The following is a 13,587-nucleotide window of genomic DNA, read 5'->3' on the forward strand; positions in this document are numbered from 1 at the left end:
TGAAAGAGGAATAGAAAGCTTTCTAGAAAATGTGGAAGAATGGCTGCTGGGTGCGGAACGCCCACCTCCGGATGTCATGGTGAATTGAAAGTGAACCTGGGCAGCCTTACGGGATGGTGTTTCCCTCTGCAATGTGAAGTAGCTTGGATGCAGACATGGGGAAAGCAGAGAGTGGGTTCAACAAAAATTGAGGTTTTAGAGGATAGCAATAAATGGAAATAAGGTGACAGACAAAAGGACACATTTAGCCTGGAGACCAATTTTTTTGGAGTTTGCTCATTGTATTAAAACGATGCATTTGAATGTTTCTAGATGGAGCACAATCCATTTGGTTCACCACATCCCTGCACATTCTTGCTGTGTTGTGTCTTGCCAGTTTCAATCATTAATGTTTCCTGCCTCACTGTGTAAGCTTTCGAGATCCCAAGCACTGAATTGTCACAGATGACAGATTCTTACCTGCATAAGGAGAGCGTGGAAATGGAACTAAGGGATTATGCGAGAGTGGTAGGATTAATTCACTGGAGACTGAAGTTTTGATGAGGTCAGATGAGAACTAAGGGACTATTAAAGTAAGAACTGGAGACAGGAAGTTTCCTTAAGAATGAAATATCAGAAATCAAGAATTTGAAGGTAGTAGACTAACGTTTGCAGGTTAGAGAGTGTGACACAAGTAGCTGATGTATGTATACGATAAAGCTGGTACCTCAAATCGACAGGGCCAAGATGGACTTTTAATAAATGGCACTGGGCTGCCCACTCTCGCCACTATTATTCAACATAGTACTAGAAGTCCTTGCAACAGCAATCAGACAACAAAAAGGGATCAAAGGTATTCAAATCGGCAAAGAAGAAGTCAAAATGTCTCTCTTCGCAGACGACATGATACTCTATATGGAAAACCCAAAAGAAGCCACTCCCAAACTATTAGAAGTTATAGAGCAATTCAGTAACGTGGCGGGATACAAAATCAATGCTCAGAAATCAGTTGCATTTCTGTACACGAATAACGAGAACGAAGAAAGAGAAATCAGGGAATCCATCCCATTTACAATAGCACCAAAAACCATACGTTACCTTGGAATTAACTTAACCAGAGATGTAAAGGACCTTTATTCTAGAAACTATAAATCACTCTTAAAAGACATTGAGGAAGACATAAAAAGATGGAAAGATATTCCATGCTCATGGATCGGAAGAATTAACATAGTTAAAATGTCCATGCTACCCAGAGCAATCTACACTTTCAATGCTATCCCGATCAAAATACCGAGAACGTTTTTCAAAGAACTGGAACAAATAGTCCTTAAATTTGTATGGAACCAGAAAAGACCCCGAATCTCCAAGGAACTGTTGAAAAGGAAAAACAAAGCTGGGGGCATCACAATGCCGGATTTCGAGCTGTACTACAAAGCTGTGATCACAAAGACAGCATGGTACTGGCACAAAAACAGACACATAGACCAATGGAACAGAATAGAGAGCCCAGAAATGGACCCTCAGCTCTTTGGGCAACTAATATTTGATAAAGCAGGAAAAAACATCCGGTGGGAAAAAGACAGTCTCTTCAATAAATGGTGCTGGGAAAATTGGACAGCTACGTGCAAAAGAATGAAACTTGACCACTATCTCACACCATACACAAAAATAAACTCCAAATGGATGAAAGACCTCGATGTGAGACAGGAATCCATCAAAATTCTAGAGGAGAACATAGGCAGCAACCTCTACGACATCAGCCTAAGCAACCTTTTTCATGACACATCCCCAAAGGCAAAAGAAACAAAAGATAAAATGAATTTATGGGACTTCATCAAGATTAAAAGTTTCTGCACATCCAAGGAAACAGTCAGAAAAACTAAGAGGCAGCCCACGGAATGGGAGAATATATTTGCAAATGACACTACAGATAAAGGACTGGTATCCAAGATCTACAAAGAACTTCTCAAACTCAATACACGAGAAACAAATAAACAAATCAAAAAATGGGCAGAAGATATGAACAGACACTTTTCCAATGAAGACATACAAATGGCTAACAGACACATGAAAAAATGTTCAAAATCATTAGCCATCAAGGAAATTCAAATCAAAACCACACTGAGATACCACCTTACGCCAGTTAGAATGGCAAAAATAGACAAGGCAAGAAACAACAATTGTTGGAGAGGATGTGGAGAAAGGGGATCCCTCCTACATTGTTGGTGGGAATGCAAGTTGGTACAGCCACTCTGGAAAACCGTGTGGAGGTCCCTTAAAAAGTTAAAAATTGAGCTACCCTATGATCCAGCCATTGCACTACTGGGTGTTTACCCCAAAGATACAGACGTAGTGAAGAGAAGGGCCATATGCACCCCAATGTTCATAGCAGCAATGTCCACAATAGCTAAATCGTGGAAGGAGCCGAGATGCCCTTCAACAGATGACTGGATTAAGAAGTTGTGGTCCATATATACAATGGAATATTACTCAGCAATCAGAAAGAATGAGTTCTCAACATTTGCTACAACATGGACGGCACTGGAGGAGATAATGCTTAGTGAAATAAGTCAAGCAGAGAAAGACAACTATCATATGATTTCTCTCATCTATGGAACATAAGAACTAGAATGATCAGTAGGGGAAGAAAGGGATAAAGAAAGGGGGGGTAATCAGAAGGGGGAATGAAACATGAGAGACTATGGACTATGAGAAACAAGCTGAGGGCTACAGAGGGGAGGGGGGTGGGGGAATGGGATAGACCGGTGATGGGTAGTAAGGAGGGCACATATTGCATGGTGCACTGGGTGTTATACACAACTAATGAATCATCGAGCCTTACATCAAAAACCGGGGATGTACTGTATGGTGACTAACATAATATAATAAAAAATCATTATTAATAAAAAAAATAAATAAATAAATAAATAAATAAATAAACCTTTAAAAAAAAAAAAAAAAAAAATAAATGGCACTGGGGCAGCTGGGTAGCCAACTAGAAAAAGGTCAAACTAGATCCATACCTTGCACCATTCACAAGAATGTTTAATACCCAACGAGTTTATTTGTATCAGAGATTTAGACCCAAAGAATTTCTATATTAGGTTAGCTTCTGTGTAAAATGTAAGAGAAAATAACAAAATATACACACGAAGCATGGGAAACTCGGAAAGAATAAATAAGAAACTTGTTGACAGCATAGAGAATAAAATAAGAATTCACTAGCCCATACTATTATTAATAGTTAATTGAATAAATTAAAAAATGGGACAGAAGGGGACATTTTTCCTTACGGTTGAATTCCAGGCAATAAACATAGAAAGAATGATGGAAATAGAAAATCACCACAATAATGATCATTCCAGGTAAGTATCATCAATGAATACTAAAACTGAGGTTGGGGACAAAGGTGGGATGATAAATGGATTTTTGAGCAGTCTTGAAGGAACTTCTCAGAAGACTAAAAAAAAAAAAAAAAAAAAAGGAAAAGAAAAAGAAAAAGAAAAAGAAAAAAGTGAGTTAACTGGTAACATCTCTTCAACAAAGTGATCCAAGGTAGTATTACCAGTTGTGGGACAAACTGACTGCTAAGAATTGGTAAAGAAGAGGTAAACCTTCTGAATTATGCACTGGGAAAGACACAATATCCTTTTTTTGTATTCTTGCCCAAAATACGTAACTTTAATTGAATAGAAGAAATATCAGACAAACCCAAATCAAAGGACTGTCTATAAAACAGCTGGCCAGTACTCTTTAAATGTGTCAAGTCATGAAAGACAAACACCGAGGAGCTGTTTCAGATTAATGGTTGTTAAGGAGACATAATAATTAAATGTAATGTGTGATGCTGGGTTGGATCCTGGACCAGAAAATGGACATTAGTGAGTCAATTGATGAAATTTTAATAAGATCTATAGTTTAGATAATAATATTGTATCAACATTAATTTCTTGATTATGATAATTATATTATTGACATTTTCAGAATCTGGATAAAGTTTGTACAGGAATTCTTTGCACTGTTTGTGCAACATTTGTGTAAGTTTGAAATGATTTTAAATTGAAAAATTAAAGAAAGAAAGAAATCTAATAATCTAATGTATTTTGTGTATAGTAGCATATGCTTATATACATATGCTTATATATGTGCATATATACAATAACATTTTTTCTTTTTCTTTATGTAATTATGCCAGGAACAGCCAGATCTAACCACTGGTTCCTTCATTGTTCTTTTGAAATGTAGCAGCGAGAAAAAAGAAATGAAAAGTACCCTTTGTACATTCAACTCCCTAAGCCGAATATCCTCATCTTACCCTCTATCCAGGAAAATTATTGGCCATTCATTGATTTCTGGTCCAATTTATTACTGAAATAAACATTACTCTTAATTGATGTTTCTTATAATAGTAATCTTGTTGATGTTCATTCGTCAGAAAGGAATTAGTAAAGGCTCAAGATATCACCAAAAAGCTTTTCTTAGTTTTTCGTGGGTTGAACAAGTCAAACACAGGGTTCCCTTTAAAAAGGGTTTTTCAAGCCTGTGGGAGCTTCTTCTTGACTCCTTTATCGGGGTAAATTGGAGGGTCACAATTAACCAAAGTATATCAAATGTTTCTTCTTGGACACAGGGAATAGCTTTTGTTACATAGTTGCAAGAGGCAAAGGAATCAGCTGATGGGCTGGACTGGAAATTTCAAAAGTGTGTTTATCACCTTCTTAAAGCGCCTGAGTCCTCTGAGCACTGGCTTTGCCCCTGCCGTAAATGATCCGCGCTGGAACATTCCAGCCCATCACCACAGCTTGATCGATAGTTGTGCTGCGTAAAAAGTTATGTCTTACAGGATGTCAATATTAACCTTTCAAGTGTGCATCTTTTATGATTTATTCATCAATAGTCCTACTAAATATATTTTATATCGGGCGAGCAGTTATTTTTTACCAGAAAGGAAACTGACATTTCAAAGCTGACTACCTTCCACGAAGACACTGTCTTCTGGAATCAGGGAGACATCTCACCTACCTGGGCTGGCACTGCCCGGCCCAGTACTGATCCACGGAAGCTGTAACACGGCTCCCCTGTAACCACTTTAAGGGTCAGTATTTTAAACCCTCCACAGCACCTAAGATTATCCTGAGCATCGAGTAAATGCTCAATAAACGCTTCCAACTTGACTTCAGTATGAATCCAGATGTCACCAATTTTGTCATCAACTATTTCACTATTAACTGGTCAATGGCTATGCTTTTCAAATCCGTTGCTACATGGCAGGCACCGGCTAAAAGGTTTTCAAATTTTAAATAACTTCAGTCCTCCGACAAATCTGGAAAGGTAGACAATGCTAGCCCCTTTTCTACAGGTAAGAATAGGTAGAGTAACATCCCTACAGTCGCCTGGCTAATAAAACAGAGAGAGCTGGTATTTGCCACCAGGAATAGCGCAGAAGGGATGCTTACTCTTCATGCCGTGTGTGCCAGCACCGCCCACGGGGGAGGAGAACTTAGAATTTCGGAGCCCTTCTAAGTACTTCATGCCTGTCCTGTACTTAGAAGCAGCGCGCGCTCTTAATCCAAATCTCCAAACCACCCAGTCTTCTGCGGGCACTGCGGGCCTGAGCAACAGGACGCAGAATCTGGAATTTTGCCTGAGGCACCAGACACCTGTACTAGTTTCCTGTTGAGACAGTAACAACCAATGACCGCGGTCTGGGGATGTGGACGTATTTGCGGGGCAATTATTCAGCCTACCACAATACCACATATGTAAAATTTCAAAGTGAGTAGATACACCAGAATGTGAATTTCCAAAGCAAATAACAGGGCTTGTTTCATGACTCTTGAAACCCCTCAACCACTCTGAGGGCATACAAGTGTGAAGAATGGATTATGAGCGGAGGATTTCTTTAGTGAGCCCTGGGCTGTGTATCCTTCCCAAGGGGAAAGGAGGGAAAGCACCTCCATCCGCACTTTATGAGTTACGGGAAACCACTTGGGGAGCTGATATGCCTCCGCTGGAGTCTGACGGTGGTCAGAGCGTGTCGGAGGATCTCAGAGCAAAGGGCTGTTGGCTGCTGACCTGAGCAGCGGGCCTGAGGGAGACAGAGGTCTGCATTTGAAAATAACCTTTGCACCCACCAACATAGGGTACTGAGTGTTTCCTGTGGACTTGAACGCAGGCCATGAAGGACAAAGAGAGGGAATCTGGGGCCATTTAGAAATTCTGCGATTGGCAGATGGTCACTACACATACTGTGTTGAGCATTCTGTGATGTGTATAATCATGGAATCACTGTGTTGTACGCCTGAAACCACTATAGTACATGTCGACTATACTTCAATTTAATTTTTTAACTATAAATAAATAAATGGAAATAGGTATCTCTTTAAAAAAGTACTGTACATATATATGAAATTCTGCCACTGAGTAGCACCTCGAGGGGTGATAGGATTCTAACGAATAGAGATCTGTGAGGAGTTCTCCAACAAACTAGGGCCAGAGGAAGGCCCAGGGGAAGATGTACATATCTCGCGTCACAGGATTACAGTCAGCAGAGCTCCAACAATAGGTGTAAGAGACATTATCACTTCAAATTCCACTCTACCTTCCCTGTGAGGGAAGAAGGACCTTCTTCAGAAAAAAGTTAGTATCAGCTCGCATCACTATGTTTTATTATATATTTATAAAATGAATACATTGTTAGAATGAATGAACATATAAGAAGATGCTTAATATCTTTAGCCATGCGAGAGATGCCAAATAAAACCATTACGAAATACGATTATATACCCATAAGAGTGGGGAATATTAGAACCGAGAGCGTCAGGTGTTGGAGAGGGGGTGGAACCACTAGAATAGCTTATACCTGGGGAGGCCCTGAAGGTCTGTGAGCGAGAGTCGGGCTGTACTTACACAGGGAAAGATTATTTGGAAAGCTTCCAAAGAACAGGTTCCGCTGAGATGAGAACAAAATATATGGTAAATTATTTGGAAATATAAAGCCAAAGCTCCATATACACTATTCTGTACCCAGTGGAAATGAGAGCTTCAATGTTTCAGAAATCATATACAAGAATAATCATAGCAACCATATTTCATACCCCCACGTGGGAACAACCTTTGTGTCCATCAAGATTAGAATGGTAAATAACATAGGGCAAATTCAGACAACGGAATAACACACACAGTGGGGGAAAACATGCTACTGGTCCACGGGACCACAGGGATGAACTTAAAGACATCATAAAGTGAATGATGTTAGACACAAAAGGGTACATAAAATATTACTTCATTTATATGAAGTTTAAAAACTGATCTGTGGACATCGAAACCAGAATAAATGGTTACCTCTAGGAACTAGTGACTGGGAGGAAATACAAGCAAGCCTCCCAGGATTCTGAAATAGTCTGTATCTTAATCTTGGTGATTTCTACTCTTATTATCCATATGTGATAATGCATCAAATTGTAAACTTAAGATTTTCCCACTTTTTAGGGTATGTGTTATACCTCAATTAAACAAAATAAAACACTACTAGTCACACAAAAAGACAGGACTATCTAACCAAAAACCTAAAAGAAAAATAATACAGAAAATAGAAACAGATCCATCGTGATTTGGGTGGCAAGGTCTTTAAAATAAATGCAATTAATTTGTTCAAGACAATAGAGATGAAGATGGGCAAAATGGATTAAGAGATGGAGAGTTTTGCTAGAGAATCAGAATCTATAAAAAAAAAGATCAAGTAAAATTTCTAGAATAAAAAAATACAGTATCTGGATTTAGCTTTTACCTATGACAGAGAAACTGTTACTGAACTAGCCCTCCCATTATTAATAAGTATAGAAGACACAAAGTTTATAAAGCTCTGGGCAATAGGGAGCCCAAACTGATTCCTGAAGAAGAAACATGAAGGATGCGGGCCCCATTTAAGGACAAGTGTTCTAGACGTGCGTGAGAACCACATTTAGGTCATGGTGCAGCAAGCTAAAGTCCAAGCAGAGTTCAGGGAACTTGGTGAAGTGAGGAGGTAGAGAACAGAGTTTGGGCTCACTGCAGAGTCTAAAGTCTGTTGATAGGACACGAGAAAGAAGGAAGTTGTGTAGCGATGAGGTCCCAGAAGTCAGTGTGGGAATCCCCTGGAAGTCTGTGACTAAACCCGGGCTGTACTGCCCAGGACAAGATAAACAGGATTTCCGAAGAGCAAGTTCACCAGAGATGCGAGTAGAACAGATAAACTAAAGGTCAAGCAGCTCTAAGGAACAACGGAAATCCAGCCTGGCTGGAGCAGAGAGGGCTCCTTAACCCCTTGCTGACATCCCTGGCATCTAACTGAGATGCCCAAAAGGCCAAACCTTAAGAATAGAAACACAGCCTAGAAAACCTACTCTAGAGCCTCCCTAACAAAGCCTAAAACCAAGCCTGATAAAACCTCTCGAGAGGGCAGAGTTTGAAAGGTGAGTCCTTCTAAGTTCAACAACAACAACAACAACAACAACAACAACAACAACAACAAACTTAAGAAAAAGTGCAGGCTTTTCACAAGTCTGCCTAAGGAAATGTAATAAACCAAGCCCACACAAATTTAAGTTGAATAACCAGAATCAAATGGTATACTTGAACACAAATCTACTTTCTCCAGAGGAATAGAATAAAATCCAGAGTCTCTACACTTCATCACTAACAACACCTAGTAGAGAATGAAACCTAGTAGACATGAAAAGAAATAAGAAAGCTGTGGTCCATAGTCCAGGAAAAAGAAACTATAGAGAAAAAACAACCAGAAATTCTAGATGTGGGAAAAAAAAAAAAAAAAAAAAGAAAGAAACTTAAGTGGAAAAAAACCCCCAAAAAACAAAAACAAAAATGGACGTGCTTAACAGCAAATCAGAAACAACAATAGAAAGAAATAAAGCAGAGAGATGAGTAGAAATTATCCAAACATTAAAAGAAAGAGAAAAGAGTTGAGGAAAAGTGACAGCGCATCGGGATCCTGTGTGACAGTATCAGCCCCAAATATGTGTAACGGAGTCTCAGAGGCAGGAAATGGTGACGATGAGGGAGAAAAATATTTTGAAGGAATAACAGCCAATATTTCCCAAGTGTAGTTTAAAAAACATTTATTTTTATGAGATTTAGGAGACTCAGAAAACCCCAAGCAGGATAAAGACACACACACACACATGCACCCCTAAGCACAACATAGCAAAATCGTTGAGTAAAATTTCAAGGGAAATTTTGAAAGCATCAAGAGAAAGACATACTTTATGTCTTCACATACAGGGAAACACTAACATGAATTACCACTGATTTCTTAGAAACAACGAAGGCCAGAAAACCATACAATGTCATCTTTAAAGTGTCGAAATTCAGAAACATACATACAGTGAAAATACCCTTCAAAAATGAGGATAAAATCATCAGAGAAATAAAAACTAAAAGAATTTGTCAACAGCAGACCTGCACCATAAGAAATGCCAAAGGATATTCTTTAGACTGCAAGAAAATGATACCAGATAGAAATTCAAATCTACAGCAGTCTGAAAATAGTGCAATAAGTGTATCTATTTCAATGCTCTTTGCAAAACAAAAATCTAGAATCATGGTAAATGTCCAACAAAAGAGGTCATTTAATTTCATTGTGAATCGATTTAAGAAAAACCATAAAGGCATTGCAAATGAAATTAAAGATCTAAATGATGTAAGAAAATGTTCATGATATATTATATTTTTTGTTTTTTAATCCAATAATTTCTGAGAAAATTGTGGGAAGTCTTCCACTATGATTGGATGTGCATATGTTGTTCTATACGTATATGTTCATGTCACCTTGATTAATTGCTGCTTATCTCTGTAGGTTTTTCTGTTTTTTTGTTTTAAGAGAGCACTTGCACAGGCAGGAGAGTGGGCAGAGGGAGAGGGAGAGAGAGATTAAGCAGGCTCCGTGCTCAGCACAGCTGGGGGGCCTGATCACACAACCCTGAGATCATGACCTGAGCCAAAATCAAGAGTCAGACGCTCAACCCACTGAGCCACGCAGGCACCTCTCTCTATAGTTTTTTGTATTTCTAATCATACTTTTTAGGTTAAATTATATAGTTATTGATATTGACAAACCCACACTAGTTTTCTTTTGTTGACATTTTTCTGATTAATCTTTTTCCCAAATAGTTGTATTACACTTTTCTGCGTCATTTTTTTTATGGCATTAGCTTAACATTGAGTAGTTCTGTGCATTCAATCACATAGTCATTATTTTTAAATAAGTACATTTAGTCTGTCTCTACTTGTCTTGACTCTGAGGTATTTGCCTTTAGTTTGCTTTCTCATCTTGTCTTTCTTTTTCCTGTCTCTTCTCCTTGCATCTTCTTTACATTGTTCCCTGCCTCTGTTCATCCTTCTTTCCTCACTGAAAATTATAGATTATTTAAAAATTATAATTATGTATGTTTGCTTTTAACATTTTAAGGGGGGAAATACAATGACAGTTATCTCTTGAATATGAAAGCAAATAATCGTGCTTTCACTGTTCATTGCCATGTTCACCTACCCACCTCTTCCCAAACTCTCTGCTCAACCTAATGGAACCCATAAATACAGAAAGAAAAACTCAACACAGTTTAAAGTATCTATATCAATCAGGCTATTTTTTCTAACCACAGGAAAATACAGTTGGAAATAAAAAAAAAAAAAGATAATTAAGAACACACATAAGGTTGGAGCTGAGCATTCCTGTCTTTAACTAACACTTGAATTAGAGAAATAACGTATGACACTTGAATTAGAGAAATAACTTATGACACATTTAGACCCAGTAGGAATATTGGCTGTAAAGGCTGTGAGGTGCAGCTAAGGCATTACTCAGAGGTTAAGTTATGTGCATATGTGAAGATATGTTAACATAAAAAGACACTGAATATAAGAGAGGTAATCCTGCCACTTCATAAAAAAAAAGACAAAACGAAGCAAATTATGAATGTATGTCAAAGTAAGTGAAATGAAAACCAAAATAAAGTTAGATGAAGAAAATAAATTAAAAAGATGTGATAATAAACACAATACACTGAAAAGCTTTTTAGAAAACTGATCAATAAAACAGAAAATTTTTTTTAAAGATTTTATTTATTTATTTGAGAGTGAGAGTGCATGCTAAGAGAGGGGCAGAAAGGGAGGGAGAGGGACAAGCAGATTCCCCGCTGAGCATGGAGCCCAAGTGGGGTCTGGATCCCAGAACCCTGTGATCACGACCTGAGCCAAAATCAAGAGTCCCTATGCTTAACTGACTAAAGCACCCAAACAGACAAATCTTAGATTATATACATCAGGACAAAATGAAATAAACAATATTAGAAAAGCAAAATAAGACTGAAGTCTAGATACTCTAAAAGTAAGAAATTTAAAAGTATGATGAATAATGATGACCATAAATTTGAAAAATGTAGATGAAATGAACTACAGATAAGGAAATTACAGATCACTACAGTTGTTTTAAGAAAACTTGAAGAGCAGAGTAAATCAGTAACCATCAAAAACCAAATCAGTTTTAAGATTTTAATTTTACTTTTATTCCCAAACAACAACAGCGAAACGGTTTTATGGGGAACTTGCTAGAAACCTATGTCTTATAAATTGTTTCAGATACTAAAAGAGGGGAAAATATCTTGCTCTCGTTCTTAGATTAGTATAATCTAAGACAAGGGTATATATTCAGACAAGGGTAAATTAAAATAAAATTATAGACTGGTTTTATCTATAAACACAGATGCAAGAATCCTATGTATAACATTATTTATATGTCAGTATTGTATTAAATATATGTAATACCAAATTTTTATATTAAATACATATATTTCAACATATATTTGTATAACAAAATCGATATATGTGATATATTTGGCTTGCCTGTTTATTTACTTATGAAAGTTATGCAAGTATAACTCATTAGAAGAAAGTCCTACATAATCTACCATATTACCATTGAATATATTAAGTATCTAACTATTATACTTAGGTATGAAATATGTAATATATACTGTCATATATTTATCAAATAAAATCAGTACATATTTTAAGACATCTATATAGCTGTGTCTGTACTCAAATATTAACCAAGCAAGGAGAATTGTATATAAGGAAAGCTCTTTATATAAATCATGAGATTTTAAGAGTAAAGAGAAGCAAATATAGCCATTTTAATAAATATTGAGAAAGAATTTAATGAAATTGAACACTCATTGCAGATTTTTAAAAAAGGGAAAGATCTTATCAAAATGCAAAATTAAGGAGTCTTACTTAATCTGATAAAATATTTCTCCAAACCTACTGAAAATATCTAACTTCATGGTGAAACTTTAGAAACCTTTAAAGTTAAAAGCAAATTTAGGATTCCTGCTATCACAGCCTCTATTTAACATTTTATTGGAGTTCCCAACCAATACAATAAGAGGAAAAAAAGAAACAAAAAGTATAAGAGTTGGAGAGAAAGGGGCAAACTCTATTGCAAGAATATTATTTTCTACAATAAAAAATCCAAGAGAATCTACAAAGTATTAGAAATAATAAGATTGTTAGATAGAAAATCAACATGAAAATTAGTAGTATTTTTACATGCTAGAAATAACCAATTAAAAATACAATTTGGGGGCACCTGGGTGGCTCAGTCGGTTAAGCATCTGCCTTCAGCTCAGGTCATGATCCCAGGATCCTGGGATTGAGCCCCATGTCGTCGGGCTCCCTGTTCAGCAGGGTCTGCTTCTTCCTCTCTCTCTCTCTCTGCCTGCCACTCCACCTGCTTGTGCTCATGCTCTCTCTCTCTCTTTCTCTGTCAAATAAATAAATACATACATAAATAAAATCTTTAAAAAACATACAATTAAAAAAATATAATTCCCAACAGCAACCAAGCTTTTAGAACATCACTCATAAAAAAAATATAATTCCCAACAGCAACCAAGCTTTTAGAACATCACTCATAAAAAAAATAATATTAATTTTATTGACATATGCAAAAAATGCTTAAATACGTGGAGAGATACACTGTGTTTATTCTTTAGAAGTTTCAATATTCCCCAATTTTTCATATTCTCTAAATTTATGTATAAATTATGTGTCAATTCAGTCCAACTGTGTGAGGGAAAACAACTTCTATTCATGCTGGAAAGCAGATGGCAAATAAAATGATCAAGAACGCTTGCTGTGAACCTGCTTTCAAGTGCCAAGACAGGCCAGTGTCAACAGATACTGTCTTGGATGGAAACGTTGCCCTCGCGTGCCATGTGATGACATCTTCAAGCACAGAGGCAAGGTAGTGCAACAAGGATTTAGTGGTTTGGGGGTTTGGCAGCACTCACAATTGCACACTTTCTCAGAGTCATGGGTCAGTAATAGTCACTTTGATGATATGCTGAGCGCCACCTGACTTCTGTTCAATTTTTATATTTGTGTGTAAACAAATCAGGGACTTACAGTGCCTGGGGTATGGTCTCCCTTCCTAAAATAATGCAAAATTGAGGCGGTGATCTGTCATGGAACTTAACAAGGTGATTCTAAAATTCATATGAAAAGGTAAAAAAGAAAAAGATTAAAAAAAGATAAAAAAGTTGATTTCAAAAC

The sequence above is a fragment of the Ursus americanus genome, chromosome 6 (assembly GCF_024610735.1).
Source record: "Ursus americanus isolate L20-20 chromosome 6, mUrsAme1.1.p, whole genome shotgun sequence".
In the NCBI taxonomy this organism is placed as follows: Eukaryota; Metazoa; Chordata; class Mammalia; order Carnivora; family Ursidae; genus Ursus; species Ursus americanus.